This window comes from Hyla sarda, unplaced genomic scaffold (genome assembly GCF_029499605.1).
Source record: "Hyla sarda isolate aHylSar1 unplaced genomic scaffold, aHylSar1.hap1 scaffold_771, whole genome shotgun sequence".
NCBI lineage: Eukaryota > Metazoa > Chordata > Amphibia > Anura > Hylidae > Hyla > Hyla sarda.
In genome coordinates, this window is record NW_026610794.1 from 106,140 (window position 1) to 122,203 (window position 16,064).

The window sequence follows — 16,064 nt, forward strand, 5'->3', positions numbered from 1 at the left end:
ACCTTTTATTATTTTGCATTTTAAATTCTGTATGGTTTCTTATTTATTCAATAAAATTTTGTTGAAACCTTATCTGTTCTTATCAGTTTAATATCTGATACGTCCCCTATCTGGGGACCATATATTAAATGGATTTTTGAGAACGGGGGGCCGATTTCGAAGCTTGCTTCCGTCGCCCTATGCATTGACCCGATATGGCAGTATCTTCGGGTACAGTGCACCACCCCCCTTACAGGGTTAAAAAGAAAGATTCCTACTTTCATTGCTACCTGCTTGCTGGCTAGCCAGCTAGCCAGCCCTGTGGGCCTTGCTGCTGCTGCTGCAGCCAAAAAACAAAAGGTGGTGCTGCTGCTGCTTCTGCTGCTTCTGCTTCTGCTTGTGTCTGGCCGCTGTTGGAGCGTCCAGGCACAGGACTTCTGCTGCTGCTGACTAAATGGCCTCCTTAATTGGATCATTTGAGTAGCCAGCACACCTGTGCAGGTAGGGCATGACATGATAGGCAGCTGCCTTGATAGCGGGTGGGTGCTGAATGTTCCTAATTGACAAAATAAGATTAATGCTTATGAAGAAATATAAAATCTCATCCCTTCCCCAATATCGCGCCACACCCCTACCCCTTAATTCCCTGGTTGAACTTGATGGACATATGTCTTTTTTCGACCGTACTAACTATGTAACTATGTAACATAACATGGGGGGGGGGGGGGGGTCTCCTGGCTGTTCACACAGGTGTGTCATTGCTGTACATTGACCATGCATTGCTTCTGTGGTATTGCAAAGGCAAAGACAAATGCTTCCAGCCATCCATTGCACTAATGGATTGGTCATCAGCTGGCTGTCTATGTCCCGCATCAATATAGACCAAAGTACAGAGGGTTAGGCTATGCTATTGTGCACCTACCTGATGCATCAGAAGGTGCGAGGCCCTTGCTAAATTCTGTGCACAGACTTTGAGATCTATACTTTAGACTGTATCTAAACCTGCTCCAACATGGACTGACATTCTGGCCTACTTTCAGCCGATGCGACTTGTCTGTCGCTGAACAGTCGCTTTTTATGTATTCAGCACCTATGTATAATGTTGTAAAAATGCTCTAGAAGCTAAAGTCGCAGAAATGTCACACATATTTGGCCTGCAACTTTCTGTGCGACAAATTCAGACAGGAAAAATCAGTATAAATCCTTAGAAAATTATCCCCCAGTGTCTCCATCTGCTGGCGGTATTGAATAAGCATTGCTGCACTGATGGGGTATGCATTAGACGAAAAAAAAGAAGAAAAAGAAGAATAATACGCCCAGAAAAGAGGCGAAAAGGAGAAAAACGTTAAAAAACGTGAAAAAAAAGTAAGAGGAAGAGAAGGGAAAAAAAGGTGGAAATGGGTTTAAAAGTGATTTCGGCGGAGATATATATATATATATATATATATATATATATATATATATATATATATATATATACGCGCACACACACACATATATATATAAACGTATTCTCCGTTGAGATATTGCAGCCGCTGCTGTGTCCAGGCCCAGGAGCCTTAGCACTGTGCTGTGATGTCACTCAATACCACTGACATCACTAGGTGTAAACAACATCTCTCCTTTGCTGTGTATGTGACTATGGAGCTGTTTGGTGATGTCGTCTATTATGGCCTTCATAGAAGCAACAGGAGATTGTTGCATCCATCTAGAACCCTCAGAACTACAGTGCTATGATGTCACTCACTTCCACAGGCCTTGCAGAGTGTAAACAACAACAACCCAGCTTTGTTGTGTATGTAACCATAGGGAATTGTGATGTCACCTAGAACCTTCACAGCAGCGACAGCTTTATGAGGAGCATCAGCACTGCTCTGCCTGAGCAGAACCATCACCGCCATAGGTTGTCAAATAACCCGGGTTTAACCCACACAGGTAAGTCCAATGGGGTGCAGGCATGTCCTCTATGCTTACAGCTTCCCGTGGGTGTTGGTTTGATACCGTTTGGGGACAGCCAAGGAGGCATCTGCAGGCAACAAAGGTAGGTGTGTGCTTGTGTGTGTGTTTCCTATGCAGATCCTAAGCCCAGTGTCACATGCAAGTAGGAGGAGTAAGAAGGGTTCCTGGCAAATCCGGGTTATGGATTGCATTTAAAAAGGCCCCGTGGGAGTGCAATGGGCCCCTGTCTTGCTGCTTAGCAATAATGGTATGGGTTTAGGTTCTGCTGTGTGTACTGGTGGTTGACTGCCCCCCAGCCCAGAGTGTGCATGGAAAATTGTCTGGCAGCCTCCCTGACAGCAAGCAGTGATAGTGCCCATGAAGGGCACCTTGTTGGGCCCGCCCCTTTCACGGTTATCGCTTCTCGGCCTTTTGGCTAAGATCAAGTGTAGTATCTGTTCTTATCAGTTTAATATCTGATACGTCCCCTATCTGGGGACCATATATTAAATGGATTTTTGAGAACGGGGGCCGATTTCGAAGCTTGCTTCCGTCGCCCTATGCATTGACCCGATATGGCAGTATCTTCGGGTACAGTGCACCACCCCCTTACAGGGTTAAAAAGAAAGATTCCTACTTTCATTGCTACCAGCTTGCTGGCTAGCCAGCTAGCCAGCTCTGTGGGCCTTGCTGCTGCTGCAGCCAAAAAACAAAAGGTGGTGCTGCTGCTGCTTCTGCTGCTTCTGCTTCTGCTTGTGTCTGGCCGCTGTTGGAGCGTCCAGGCACAGGACTTCTGCTGCTGCTGACTAAATGGCCTCCTTAATTGGATCATTTGAGTAGCCAGCACACCTGTGCAGGTAGGGCATGACATGATAGGCAGCTGCCTTGATAGCGGGTGGGTGCTGAATGTTCCTAATTGACAAAATAAGATTAATGCTTATGAAGAAATATAAAATCTCATCCCTTCCCCAATATCGCGCCACACCCCTACCCCTTAATTCCCTGGTTGAACTTGATGGACATATGTCTTTTTTCGACCGTACTAACTATGTAACTATGTAACATAACATGGGGGGGGGGGGTCTCCTGGCTGTTCACACAGGTGTGTCATTGCTGTACATTGACCATGCATTGCTTCTGTGGTATTGCAAAGGCAAAGACAAATGCTTCCAGCCATCCATTGCACTAATGGATTGGTCATCAGCTGGCTGTCTATGTCCCGCATCAATATAGACCAAAGTACAGAGGGTTAGGCTATGCTATTGTGCACCTACCTGATGCATCAGAAGGTGCGAGGCCCTTGCTAAATTCTGTGCACAGACTTTGAGATCTATACTTTAGACTGTATCTAAACCTGCTCCAACATGGACTGACATTCTGGCCTACTTTCAGCCGATGCGACTTGTCTGTCGCTGAACAGTCGCTTTTTATGTATTCAGCACCTATGTATAATGTTGTAAAAATGCTCTAGAAGCTAAAGTCGCAGAAATGTCACACATATTTGGCCTGCAACTTTCTGTGCGACAAATTCAGACAGGAAAAATCAGTATAAATCCTTAGAAAATTATCCCCCAGTGTCTCCATCTGCTGGCGGTATTGAATAAGCATTGCTGCACTGATGGGGTATGCATTAGACGAAAAAAAAGAAGAAAAAGAAGAATAATACGCCCAGAAAAGAGGCGAAAAGGAGAAAAACGTAAAAAAACGTGAAAAAAAAGTAAGAGGAAGAGAAGGGAAAAAAAGGTGGAAATGGGTTTAAAAGTGATTTCGGCGGAGAAATATATATATATATATATATATATATATATATATATATATATATACGCACACACACACACATATATATAAACGTATTCTCCGTTGAGATATTGCAGCCGCTGCTGTGTCCAGGCCCAGGAGCCTTAGCACTGTGCTGTGATGTCACTCAATACCACTGACATCACTAGGTGTAAACAACATCTCTCCTTTGCTGTGTATGTGACTATGGAGCTGTTTGGTGATGTCGTCTATTATGGCCTTCATAGAAGCAACAGGAGATTGTTGCATCCATCTAGAACCCTCAGAACTACAGTGCTATGATGTCACTCACTTCCACAGGCCTTGCAGACTGTAAACAACAACAACCCAGCTTTGTTGTGTATGTAACCATAGGGATTTGTGATGTCACCTAGAACCTTCACAGCAGCGACAGCTTTATGAGGAGCATCAGCACTGCTCTGCCTGAGCAGAACCATCACCGCCATAGGTTGTCAAATAACCCGGGTTTAACCCACACAGGTAAGTCCAATGGGGTGCAGGCATGTCCTCTATGCTTACAGCTTCCCGTGGGTGTTGGTTTGATACCGTTTGGGGACAGCCAAGGAGGCATCTGCAGGCAACAAAGGTAGGTGTGTGCTTGTGTGTGTGTTTCCTATGCAGATCCTAAGCCCAGTGTCACATGCAAGTAGGAGGAGTAAGAAGGGTTCCTGGCAAATCCGGGTTATGGATTGCATTTAAAAAGGCCCCGTGGGAGTGCAATGGGCCCCTGTCTTGCTGCTTAGCAATAATGGTATGGGTTTAGGTTCTGCTGTGTGTACTGGTGGTTGACTGCCCCCCAGCCCAGAGTGTGCATGGAAAATTGTCTGGCAGCCTCCCTGACAGCAAGCAGTGATAGTGCCCATGAAGGGCACCTTGTTGGGCCCGCCCCTTTCACGGTTATCGCTTCTCGGCCTTTTGGCTAAGATCAAGTGTAGTATCTGTTCTTATCAGTTTAATATCTGATACGTCCCCTATCTGGGGACCATATATTAAATGGATTTTTGAGAACGGGGGCCGATTTCGAAGCTTGCTTCCGTCGCCCTATGCATTGACCCGATATGGCAGTATCTTCGGGTACAGTGCACCACCCCCTTACAGGGTTAAAAAGAAAGATTCCTACTTTCATTGCTACCTGCTTGCTGGCTAGCCAGCTAGCCAGCCCTGTGGGCCTTGCTGCTGCTGCAGCCAAAAAACAAAAGGTGGTGCTGCTGCTGCTTCTGCTGCTTCTGCTTCTGCTTGTGTCTGGCCGCTGTTGGAGCATCCAGGCACAGGACTTCTGCTGCTGCTGACTAAATGGCCTCCTTAATTGGATCATTTGAGTAGCCAGCACACCTGTGCAGGTAGGGCATGACATGATAGGCAGCTGCCTTGATAGCGGGTGGGTGCTGAATGTTCCTAATTGACAAAATAAGATTAATGCTTATGAAGAAATATAAAATCTCATCCCTTCCCCAATATCGCGCCACACCCCTACCCCTTAATTCCCTGGTTGAACTTGATGGACATATGTCTTTTTTCGACCGTACTAACTATGTAACTATGTAACATAACATGGGGGGGGGAGGGGGGGGGTCTCCTGGCTGTTCACACAGGTGTGTCATTGCTGTACATTGACCATGCATTGCTTCTGTGGTATTGCAAAGGCAAAGACAAATGCTTCCAGCCATCCATTGCACTAATGGATTGGTCATCAGCTGGCTGTCTATGTCCCGCATCAATATAGACCAAAGTACAGAGGGTTAGGCTATGCTATTGTGCACCTACCTGATGCATCAGAAGGTGCGAGGCCCTTGCTAAATTCTGTGCACAGACTTTGAGATCTATACTTTAGACTGTATCTAAACCTGCTCCAACATGGACTGACATTCTGGCCTACTTTCAGCCGATGCGACTTGTCTGTCGCTGAACAGTCGCTTTTTATGTATTCAGCACCTATGTATAATGTTGTAAAAATGCTCTAGAAGCTAAAGTCGCAGAAATGTCACACATATTTGGCCTGCAACTTTCTGTGCGACAAATTCAGACAGGAAAAATCAGTATAAATCCTTAGAAAATTATCCCCCAGTGTCTCCATCTGCTGGCGGTATTGAATAAGCATTGCTGCACTGATGGGGTATGCATTAGACGAAAAAAAAGAAGAAAAAGAAGAATAATACGCCCAGAAAAGAGGCGAAAAGGAGAAAAACGTAAAAAAACGTGAAAAAAAAGTAAGAGGAAGAGAAGGGAAAAAAAGGTGGAAATGGGTTTAAAAGTGATTTCGGCGGAGAAATATATATATATATATATATATATATATATATATATATATATATACGCGCACACACACACATATATATAAACGTATTCTCCGTTGAGATATTGCAGCCGCTGCTGTGTCCAGGCCCAGGAGCCTTAGCACTGTGCTGTGATGTCACTCAATACCACTGACATCACTAGGTGTAAACAACATCTCTCCTTTGCTGTGTATGTGACTATGGAGCTGTTTGGTGATGTCGTCTATTATGGCCTTCATAGAAGCAACAGGAGATTGTTGCATCCATCTAGAACCCTCAGAACTACAGTGCTATGATGTCACTCACTTCCACAGGCCTTGCAGAGTGTAAACAACAACAACCCAGCTTTGTTGTGTATGTAACCATAGGGATTTGTGATGTCACCTAGAACCTTCACAGCAGCGACAGCTTTATGAGGAGCATCAGCACTGCTCTGCCTGAGCAGAACCATCACCGCCATAGGTTGTCAAATAACCCGGGTTTAACCCACACAGGTAAGTCCAATGGGGTGCAGGCATGTCCTCTATGCTTACAGCTTCCCGTGGGTGTTGGTTTGATACCGTTTGGGGACAGCCAAGGAGGCATCTGCAGGCAACAAAGGTAGGTGTGTGCTTGTGTGTGTGTTTCCTATGCAGATCCTAAGCCCAGTGTCACATGCAAGTAGGAGGAGTAAGAAGGGTTCCTGGCAAATCCGGGTTATGGATTGCATTTAAAAAGGCCCCGTGGGAGTGCAATGGGCCCCTGTCTTGCTGCTTAGCAATAATGGTATGGGTTTAGGTTCTGCTGTGTGTACTGGTGGTTGACTGCCCCCCAGCCCAGAGTGTGCATGGAAAATTGTCTGGCAGCCTCCCTGACAGCAAGCAGTGATAGTGCCCATGAAGGGCACCTTGTTGGGCCCGCCCCTTTCACGGTTATCGCTTCTCGGCCTTTTGGCTAAGATCAAGTGTAGTATCTGTTCTTATCAGTTTAATATCTGATACGTCCCCTTTCTGGGGACCATATATTAAATGGATTTTTGAGAACGGGGGCCGATTTCGAAGCTTGCTTCCGTCGCCCTATGCATTGACCCGATATGGCAGTATCTTCGGGTACAGTGCACCACCCCCTTACAGGGTTAAAAAGAAAGATTCCTACTTTCATTGCTACCTGCTTGCTGGCTAGCCAGCTAGCCAGCCCTGTGGGCCTTGCTGCTGCTGCAGCCAAAAAACAAAAGGTGGTGCTGCTGCTGCTTCTGCTGCTTCTGCTTCTGCTTGTGTCTGGCCGCTGTTGGAGCGTCCAGGCACAGGACTTCTGCTGCTGCTGACTAAATGGCCTCCTTAATTGGATCATTTGAGTAGCCAGCACACCTGTGCAGGTAGGGCATGACATGATAGGCAGCTGCCTTGATAGCGGGTGGGTGCTGAATGTTCCTAATTGACAAAATAAGATTAATGCTTATGAAGAAATATAAAATCTCATCCCTTCCCCAATATCGCGCCACACCCCTACCCCTTAATTCCCTGGTTGAACTTGATGGACATATGTCTTTTTTCGACCGTACTAACTATGTAACTATGTAACATAACATGGGGGGGGGGGGGGTCTCCTGGCTGTTCACACAGGTGTGTCATTGCTGTACATTGACCATGCATTGCTTCTGTGGTATTGCAAAGGCAAAGACAAATGCTTCCAGCCATCCATTGCACTAATGGATTGGTCATCAGCTGGCTGTCTATGTCCCGCATCAATATAGACCAAAGTACAGAGGGTTAGGCTATGCTATTGTGCACCTACCTGATGCATCAGAAGGTGCGAGGCCCTTGCTAAATTCTGTGCACAGACTTTGAGATCTATACTTTAGACTGTATCTAAACCTGCTCCAACATGGACTGACATTCTGGCCTACTTTCAGCCGATGCGACTTGTCTGTCGCTGAACAGTCGCTTTTTATGTATTCAGCACCTATGTATAATGTTGTAAAAATGCTCTAGAAGCTAAAGTCGCAGAAATGTCACACATATTTGGCCTGCAACTTTCTGTGCGACAAATTCAGACAGGAAAAATCAGTATAAATCCTTAGAAAATTATCCCCCAGTGTCTCCATCTGCTGGCGGTATTGAATAAGCATTGCTGCACTGATGGGGTATGCATTAGACGAAAAAAAAGAAGAAAAAGAAGAATAATACGCCCAGAAAAGAGGCGAAAAGGAGAAAAACGTAAAAAAACGTGAAAAAAAAGTAAGAGGAAGAGAAGGGAAAAAAAGGTGGAAATGGGTTTAAAAGTGATTTCGGCGGAGTATATATATATATATATATATATATATATATATATATATATATATACGCGCACACACACACATATATATAAACGTATTCTCCGTTGAGATATTGCAGCCGCTGCTGTGTCCAGGCCCAGGAGCCTTAGCACTGTGCTGTGATGTCACTCAATACCACTGACATCACTAGGTGTAAACAACATCTCTCCTTTGCTGTGTATGTGACTATGGAGCTGTTTGGTGATGTCGTCTATTATGGCCTTCATAGAAGCAACAGGAGATTGTTGCATCCATCTAGAACCCTCAGAACTACAGTGCTATGATGTCACTCACTTCCACAGGCCTTGCAGACTGTAAACAACAACAACCCAGCTTTGTTGTGTATGTAACCATAGGGATTTGTGATGTCACCTAGAACCTTCACAGCAGCGACAGCTTTATGAGGAGCATCAGCACTGCTCTGCCTGAGCAGAACCATCACCGCCATAGGTTGTCAAATAACCCGGGTTTAACCCACACAGGTAAGTCCAATGGGGTGCAGGCATGTCCTCTATGCTTACAGCTTCCCGTGGGTGTTGGTTTGATACCGTTTGGGGACAGCCAAGGAGGCATCTGCAGGCAACAAAGGTAGGTGTGTGCTTGTGTGTGTGTTTCCTATGCAGATCCTAAGCCCAGTGTCACATGCAAGTAGGAGGAGTAAGAAGGGTTCCTGGCAAATCCGGGTTATGGATTGCATTTAAAAAGGCCCCGTGGGAGTGCAATGGGCCCCTGTCTTGCTGCTTAGCAATAATGGTATGGGTTTAGGTTCTGCTGTGTGTACTGGTGGTTGACTGCCCCCCAGCCCAGAGTGTGCATGGAAAATTGTCTGGTAGCCTCCCTGAGAGCAAGCAGTGATAGTGCCCATGAAGGGCACCTTGTTGGGCCCGCCCCTTTCACGGTTATCGCTTCTCGGCCTTTTGGCTAAGATCAAGTGTAGTATCTGTTCTTATCAGTTTAATATCTGATACGTCCCCTATCTGGGGACCATATATTAAATGGATTTTTGAGAACGGGGGCCGATTTCGAAGCTTGCTTCCGTCGCCCTATGCATTGACCCGATATGGCAGTATCTTCGGGTACAGTGCACCACCCCCTTACAGGGTTAAAAAGAAAGATTCCTACTTTCATTGCTACCTGCTTGCTGGCTAGCCAGCTAGCCAGCCCTGTGGGCCTTGCTGCTGCTGCAGCCAAAAAACAAAAGGTGGTGCTGCTGCTGCTTCTGCTGCTTCTGCTTCTGCTTGTGTCTGGCCGCTGTTGGAGCGTCCAGGCACAGGACTTCTGCTGCTGCTGACTAAATGGCCTCCTTAATTGGATCATTTGAGTAGCCAGCACACCTGTGCAGGTAGGGCATGACATGATAGGCAGCTGCCTTGATAGCGGGTGGGTGCTGAATGTTCCTAATTGACAAAATAAGATTAATGCTTATGAAGAAATATAAAATCTCATCCCTTCCCCAATATCGCGCCACACCCCTACCCCTTAATTCCCTGGTTGAACTTGATGGACATATGTCTTTTTTCGACCGTACTAACTATGTAACTATGTAACATAACATGGGGGGGGGGGGGGGGGTCTCCTGGCTGTTCACACAGGTGTGTCATTGCTGTACATTGACCATGCATTGCTTCTGTGGTATTGCAAAGGCAAAGACAAATGCTTCCAGCCATCCATTGCACTAATGGATTGGTCATCAGCTGGCTGTCTATGTCCCGCATCAATATAGACCAAAGTACAGAGGGTTAGGCTATGCTATTGTGCACCTACCTGATGCATCAGAAGGTGCGAGGCCCTTGCTAAATTCTGTGCACAGACTTTGAGATCTATACTTTAGACTGTATCTAAACCTGCTCCAACATGGACTGACATTCTGGCCTACTTTCAGCCGATGCGACTTGTCTGTCGCTGAACAGTCGCTTTTTATGTATTCAGCACCTATGTATAATGTTGTAAAAATGCTCTAGAAGCTAAAGTCGCAGAAATGTCACACATATTTGGCCTGCAACTTTCTGTGCGACAAATTCAGACAGGAAAAATCTGTATAAATCCTTAGAAAATTATCCCCCAGTGTCTCCATCTGCTGGCGGTATTGAATAAGCATTGCTGCACTGATGGGGTATGCATTAGACGAAAAAAAAGAAGAAAAAGAAGAATAATACGCCCAGAAAAGAGGCGAAAAGGAGAAAAACGTAAAAAAACGTGAAAAAAAAGTAAGAGGAAGAGAAGGGAAAAAAAGGTGGAAATGGGTTTAAAAGTGATTTCGGCGGAGAAATATATATATATATATATATATATATATATATATATATATATATACGCGCACACACACACATATATATAAACGTATTCTCCGTTGAGATATTGCAGCCACTGCTGTGTCCAGGCCCAGGAGCCTTAGCACTGTGCTGTGATGTCACTCAATACCACTGACATCACTAGGTGTAAACAACATCTCTCCTTTGCTGTGTATGTGACTATGGAGCTGTTTGGTGATGTCGTCTATTATGGCCTTCATAGAAGCAACATGAGATTGTTGCATCCATCTAGAACCCTCAGAACTACAGTGCTATGATGTCACTCACTTCCACAGGCCTTGCAGAGTGTAAACAACAACAACCCAGCTTTGTTGTGTATGTAACCATAGGGATTTGTGATGTCACCTAGAACCTTCACAGCAGCGACAGCTTTATGAGGAGCATCAGCACTGCTCTGCCTGAGCAGAACCATCACCGCCATAGGTTGTCAAATAACCCGGGTTTAACCCACACAGGTAAGTCCAATGGGGTGCAGGCATGTCCTCTATGCTTACAGCTTCCCGTGGGTGTTGGTTTGATACCGTTTGGGGACAGCCAAGGAGGCATCTGCAGGCAACAAAGGTAGGTGTGTGCTTGTGTGTGTGTTTCCTATGCAGATCCTAAGCCCAGTGTCACATGCAAGTAGGAGGAGTAAGAAGGGTTCCTGGCAAATCCGGGTTATGGATTGCATTTAAAAAGGCCCCGTGGGAGTGCAATGGGCCCCTGTCTTGCTGCTTAGCAATAATGGTATGGGTTTAGGTTCTGCTGTGTGTACTGGTGGTTGACTGCCCCCCAGCCCAGAGTGTGCATGGAAAATTGTCTGGCAGCCTCCCTGACAGCAAGCAGTGATAGTGCCCATGAAGGGCACCTTGTTGGGCCCGCCCCTTTCACGGTTATCGCTTCTCGGCCTTTTGGCTAAGATCAAGTGTAGTATCTGTTCTTATCAGTTTAATATCTGATACGTCCCCTATCTGGGGACCATATATTAAATGGATTTTTGAGAACGGGGGCCGATTTCGAAGCTTGCTTCCGTCGCCCTATGCATTGACCCGATATGGCAGTATCTTCGGGTACAGTGCACCACCCCCTTACCGGGTTAAAAAGAAAGATTCCTACTTTCATTGCTACCTGCTTGCTGGCTAGCCAGCTAGCCAGCCCTGTGGGCCTTGCTGCTGCTGCAGCCAAAAAGCAAAAGGTGGTGCTGCTGCTGCTTCTGCTGCTTCTGCTTCTGCTTGTGTCTGGCTGCTGTTGGAGCGTCCAGGCACAGGACTTCTGCTGCTGCTGACTAAATGGCCTCCTTAATTGGATCATTTGAGTAGCCAGCACACCTGTGCAGGTAGGGCATGACATGATAGGCAGCTGCCTTGATAGCGGGTGGGTGCTGAATGTTCCTAATTGACAAAATAAGATTAATGCTTATGAAGAAATATAAAATCTCATCCCTTCCCCAATATCGCGCCACACCCCTACCCCTTAATTCCCTGGTTGAACTTGATGGACATATGTCTTTTTTCGACCGTACTAACTATATAACTATGTAACATAACATGGGGGGGGGGGGGGGTCTCCTGGCTGTTCACACAGGTGTGTCATTGCTGTACATTGACCATGCATTGCTTCTGTGGTATTGCAAAGGCAAAGACAAATGCTTCCAGCCATCCATTGCACTAATGGATTGGTCATCAGCTGGCTGTCTATGTCCCGCATCAATATAGACCAAAGTACAGAGGGTTAGGCTATGCTATTGTGCACCTACCTGATGCATCAGAAGGTGCGAGGCCCTTGCTAAATTCTGTGCACAGACTTTGAGATCTATACTTTAGACTGTATCTAAACCTGCTCCAACATGGACTGACATTCTGGCCTACTTTCAGCCGATGCGACTTGTCTGTCGCTGAACAGTCGCTTTTTATGTATTCAGCACCTATGTATAATGTTGTAAAAATGCTCTAGAAGCTAAAGTCGCAGAAATGTCACACATATTTGGCCTGCAACTTTCTGTGCGACAAATTCAGACAGGAAAAATCAGTATAAATCCTTAGAAAATTATCCCCCAGTGTCTCCATCTGCTGGCGGTATTGAATAAGCATTGCTGCACTGATGGGGTATGCATTAGACGAAAAAAAAGAAGAAAAAGAAGAATAATACGCCCAGAAAAGAGGCGAAAAGGAGAAAAACGTAAAAAAACGTGAAAAAAAAGTAAGAGGAAGAGAAGGGAAAAAAAGGTGGAAATGGGTTTAAAAGTGATTTCGGCGGAGAAATATATATATATATATATATATATATATATATATATATATATATATATATATACGCGCACACACACACATATATATAAACGTATTCTCCGTTGAGATATTGCAGCCGCTGCTGTGTCCAGGCCCAGGAGCCTTAGCACTGTGCTGTGATGTCACTCAATACCACTGACATCACTAGGTGTAAACAACATCTCTCCTTTGCTGTGTATGTGACTATGGAGCTGTTTGGTGATGTCGTCTATTATGGCCTTCATAGAAGCAACAGGAGATTGTTGCATCCATCTAGAACCCTCAGAACTACAGTGCTATGATGTCACTCACTTCCACAGGCCTTGCAGAGTGTAAACAACAACAACCCAGCTTTGTTGTGTATGTAACCATAGGGATTTGTGATGTCACCTAGAACCTTCACAGCAGCGACAGCTTTATGAGGAGCATCAGCACTGCTCTGCCTGAGCAGAACCATCACCGCCATAGGTTGTCAAATAACCCGGGTTTAACCCACACAGGTAAGTCCAATGGGGTGCAGGCATGTCCTCTATGCTTACAGCTTCCCGTGGGTGTTGGTTTGATACCGTTTGGGGACAGCCAAGGAGGCATCTGCAGGCAACAAAGGTAGGTGTGTGCTTGTGTGTGTGTTTCCTATGCAGATCCTAAGCCCAGTGTCACATGCAAGTAGGAGGAGTAAGAAGGGTTCCTGGCAAATCCGGGTTATGGATTGCATTTAAAAAGGCCCCGTGGGAGTGCAATGGGCCCCTGTCTTGCTGCTTAGCAATAATGGTATGGGTTTAGGTTCTGCTGTGTGTACTGGTGGTTGACTGCCCCCCAGCCCAGAGTGTGCATGGAAAATTGTCTGGCAGCCTTCCTGACAGCAAGCAGTGATAGTGCCCATGAAGGGCACCTTGTTGGGCCCGCCCCTTTCACGGTTATCGCTTCTCGGCCTTTTGGCTAAGATCAAGTGTAGTAATACAGGAGATCTGGTCAGAAGGTACTCGGGTACCCCTCTCCTCGGCCTTGTGGGATCGCCCAGGTTTATTGCCTGGGCTTCACCCACTTGTTGCTATTGGGGAGAGGGCCTAGTCCCAGGGTAACGAGTAGCGATCGCCTCTCAAGACCTTCGGGTGGAGAGAGGTTAGAACCATGGATGATGATCCGGATCCAGGTTCTGTGCCGGCATACGCAAGGATCAAAAACACCGTGAGAGTCATTCTCACGGATGATACCAAAAGGGTGGACGATTTGAAATTCGTAGTAGAGGACGTGCTCGGAGGAGTTTTCGGAATACAGAAGGGCGAGATATTGGCAATCCAGGACTACCCGAAGCGTAAAATTTTTGATGTGACGTTCACACAAAATGGCATCCACAGAGATTTTGTTACCAGAGCTGCTGCGAGTAAAGACAAAAAGCTTCAGGGTGTCCGGATTATTGAGCACGTTCTAGACGATATTAAGCTGGTGGTAGTAAAGATGTATTCCCCTTTCGCCAACCTACACGATGTTGAGTTGTTTTTACAAGTCTATTTTAGTAAGGTTGAGTGCAGAGGAAAAATCATGAACAGCTGTGGCATCTGGACATCTAAGTGGAGATTTCAGGTTACATGCAAAAAAGATGACAGATTGCCAGGGGGAATACAACTACCACCAGCTCGTTTTAAAATAAATAATATGTGTGGCGACCTCTTTTATGCGGGGATGCCAAGCTACTGCAGGAAGTGTCACAGATATGGACACACAAAAGAAAACTGTGAAAGTACATGCAAAAAATGTGGTAGCACACAGCACGAGACAGAGAAATGCACAAGAGGAGGGAGGTGCAATTTCTGTCAACAATTCGGTCACCTTTTCTCCTCTTGTCCCCACAGACATAGGACGGAGCAGCAGTGGCAACCCTGGAGGCAGCAAGGACAGCAACCGGGACACCAGCCGAGGCAAGCAGAGCCAGTGATTACCCCCCCACAAGAGGTAAGCGGTGAGATGGAGAAGGAGAAAGACCCCCCTCAGGCAAAAGGAGGGGACCCTAAAGAGCAGAGGATGGCCAAAAAACGTGCAAGTGGTGAAAAAACTGGCCCCCAGGAGCATGCTGGGTTAAGAGAGGAGCGGACGGCGGCCGAATCCGCTCCTCAGCAACCTCTGGCTCAGGGTCCCCCTGAGAGCGATGATCCGGGTGGAGAGGTGAAGGTTAAAAGGCGGAGGGGCTCCAGAAGACTCTATTCGGAGGCGGTCCAGGGGGAGCCGATGGAAGTACCTGCGGATGCAGGGAACCCAAGTGACGTTCCTCCACAGGTCCCCATAGGGGATACCCCCCCTCCTCCCTGCCAGGAGGAGGTTTCAGGGGTGACCGTCTCTGAGGTACCAGAGACGGAACTAAGTGAACACCCGACCCCTATGGAGGGGCAAGAGGTGGAAGAACCCAATGAGTCTGGAGCCCTGATTGCCAGGATGCCCGAGAACAACTATGCCTCAATCATGATGGAGGAGGGGGGTCGGCTGAGTGATGGTGCCTCCTCTCCTGCTTCCTCTATGCGTACAGTTGAGTCAGATTTTGGGGGGTATGAGGCTTCGGAGGGGGAATCAGAGGTGTAAGACGTTTTCTTGTACATTCCCATGGCTGAGTTGTCCGGTCTGTCCTTGAACGTGAGAAGTGTGAGCGCCAGAGTAAGAAGGGTTGCCCTATTTAATTACTTGTCGGTTTTTGCTGCTTCCGTCCTTTTCCTGCAGGAATGTGGCATCCCGCACAGATTAAATTATAAAGAATATGAAGATGATTGGGTGCACGGTCCATCAGTCTGGTCTGGATCAAATGAGTCCAGATCAGCAGGGGTCGCCATACTTTTTAAAGGGAACGTTTTAATTGAGAGTTTTAACGAAATTTTACCAGGCAGAATTTTATTGGTCAGCGCTTTTATTAATGGTATTAAATGGCAGTTTTTAAATTTTTATGGTTCTCCTGATAAGAATGAAAGAATAAAAATGTTGGAGATTTTACCCCTTTTTATTAACAATTCTAGTCCTCTTGTTTTATCAGGTGATTTTAATTGTATTTTAAGGGGAGAACGCCGTTTTTCGAACGCAGTGAGTAGGAACTATGATAAGACGTCTTTTATGTTAAAAAACTTGATTTTAGATTTTAATCTCACTGATGTTTTTAAAAAATGTAATTTTAACGTACCAGAGGAAGACGGTGTTACCTGGAGCAATGCAAGCTGTAGCTCCAGGATAGATTTTATTTTTTGTT

The 16,064-nt window shown here is 46.1% G+C and overlaps 6 non-coding genes and 1 pseudogene across 6 annotated transcripts; all 7 read left to right on the forward strand.

The window, feature by feature from the left end:
* The first annotated feature begins 39 nt into the window (after positions 1 to 39).
* On the forward strand, positions 40 to 226 carry LOC130346045 (U2 spliceosomal RNA). Its single transcript, XR_008884427.1, has one exon. It is a non-coding gene; the product is annotated as a U2 spliceosomal RNA (small nuclear RNA).
* A 2,107-nt stretch (positions 227 to 2,333) lies between these two features.
* On the forward strand, positions 2,334 to 2,524 carry LOC130346018 (U2 spliceosomal RNA). The gene has a single exon (XR_008884402.1). It is a non-coding gene; the product is annotated as a U2 spliceosomal RNA (small nuclear RNA).
* A 2,089-nt stretch (positions 2,525 to 4,613) lies between these two features.
* Positions 4,614 to 4,804, forward strand: LOC130346019 (U2 spliceosomal RNA). The gene has a single exon (XR_008884403.1). It is a non-coding gene; the product is annotated as a U2 spliceosomal RNA (small nuclear RNA).
* A 2,096-nt stretch (positions 4,805 to 6,900) lies between these two features.
* Positions 6,901 to 7,091, forward strand: LOC130346036 (U2 spliceosomal RNA). The gene has a single exon (XR_008884420.1). It is a non-coding gene; the product is annotated as a U2 spliceosomal RNA (small nuclear RNA).
* A 2,090-nt stretch (positions 7,092 to 9,181) lies between these two features.
* On the forward strand, positions 9,182 to 9,372 carry LOC130346020 (U2 spliceosomal RNA). Its single transcript, XR_008884404.1, has one exon. It is a non-coding gene; the product is annotated as a U2 spliceosomal RNA (small nuclear RNA).
* A 2,094-nt stretch (positions 9,373 to 11,466) lies between these two features.
* On the forward strand, positions 11,467 to 11,657 carry LOC130346021 (U2 spliceosomal RNA). Its single transcript, XR_008884405.1, has one exon. It is a non-coding gene; the product is annotated as a U2 spliceosomal RNA (small nuclear RNA).
* A 2,100-nt stretch (positions 11,658 to 13,757) lies between these two features.
* Positions 13,758 to 13,890, forward strand: LOC130346003 (U2 spliceosomal RNA; annotated as a pseudogene).
* The last annotated feature ends 2,174 nt before the right edge of the window (positions 13,891 to 16,064 follow it).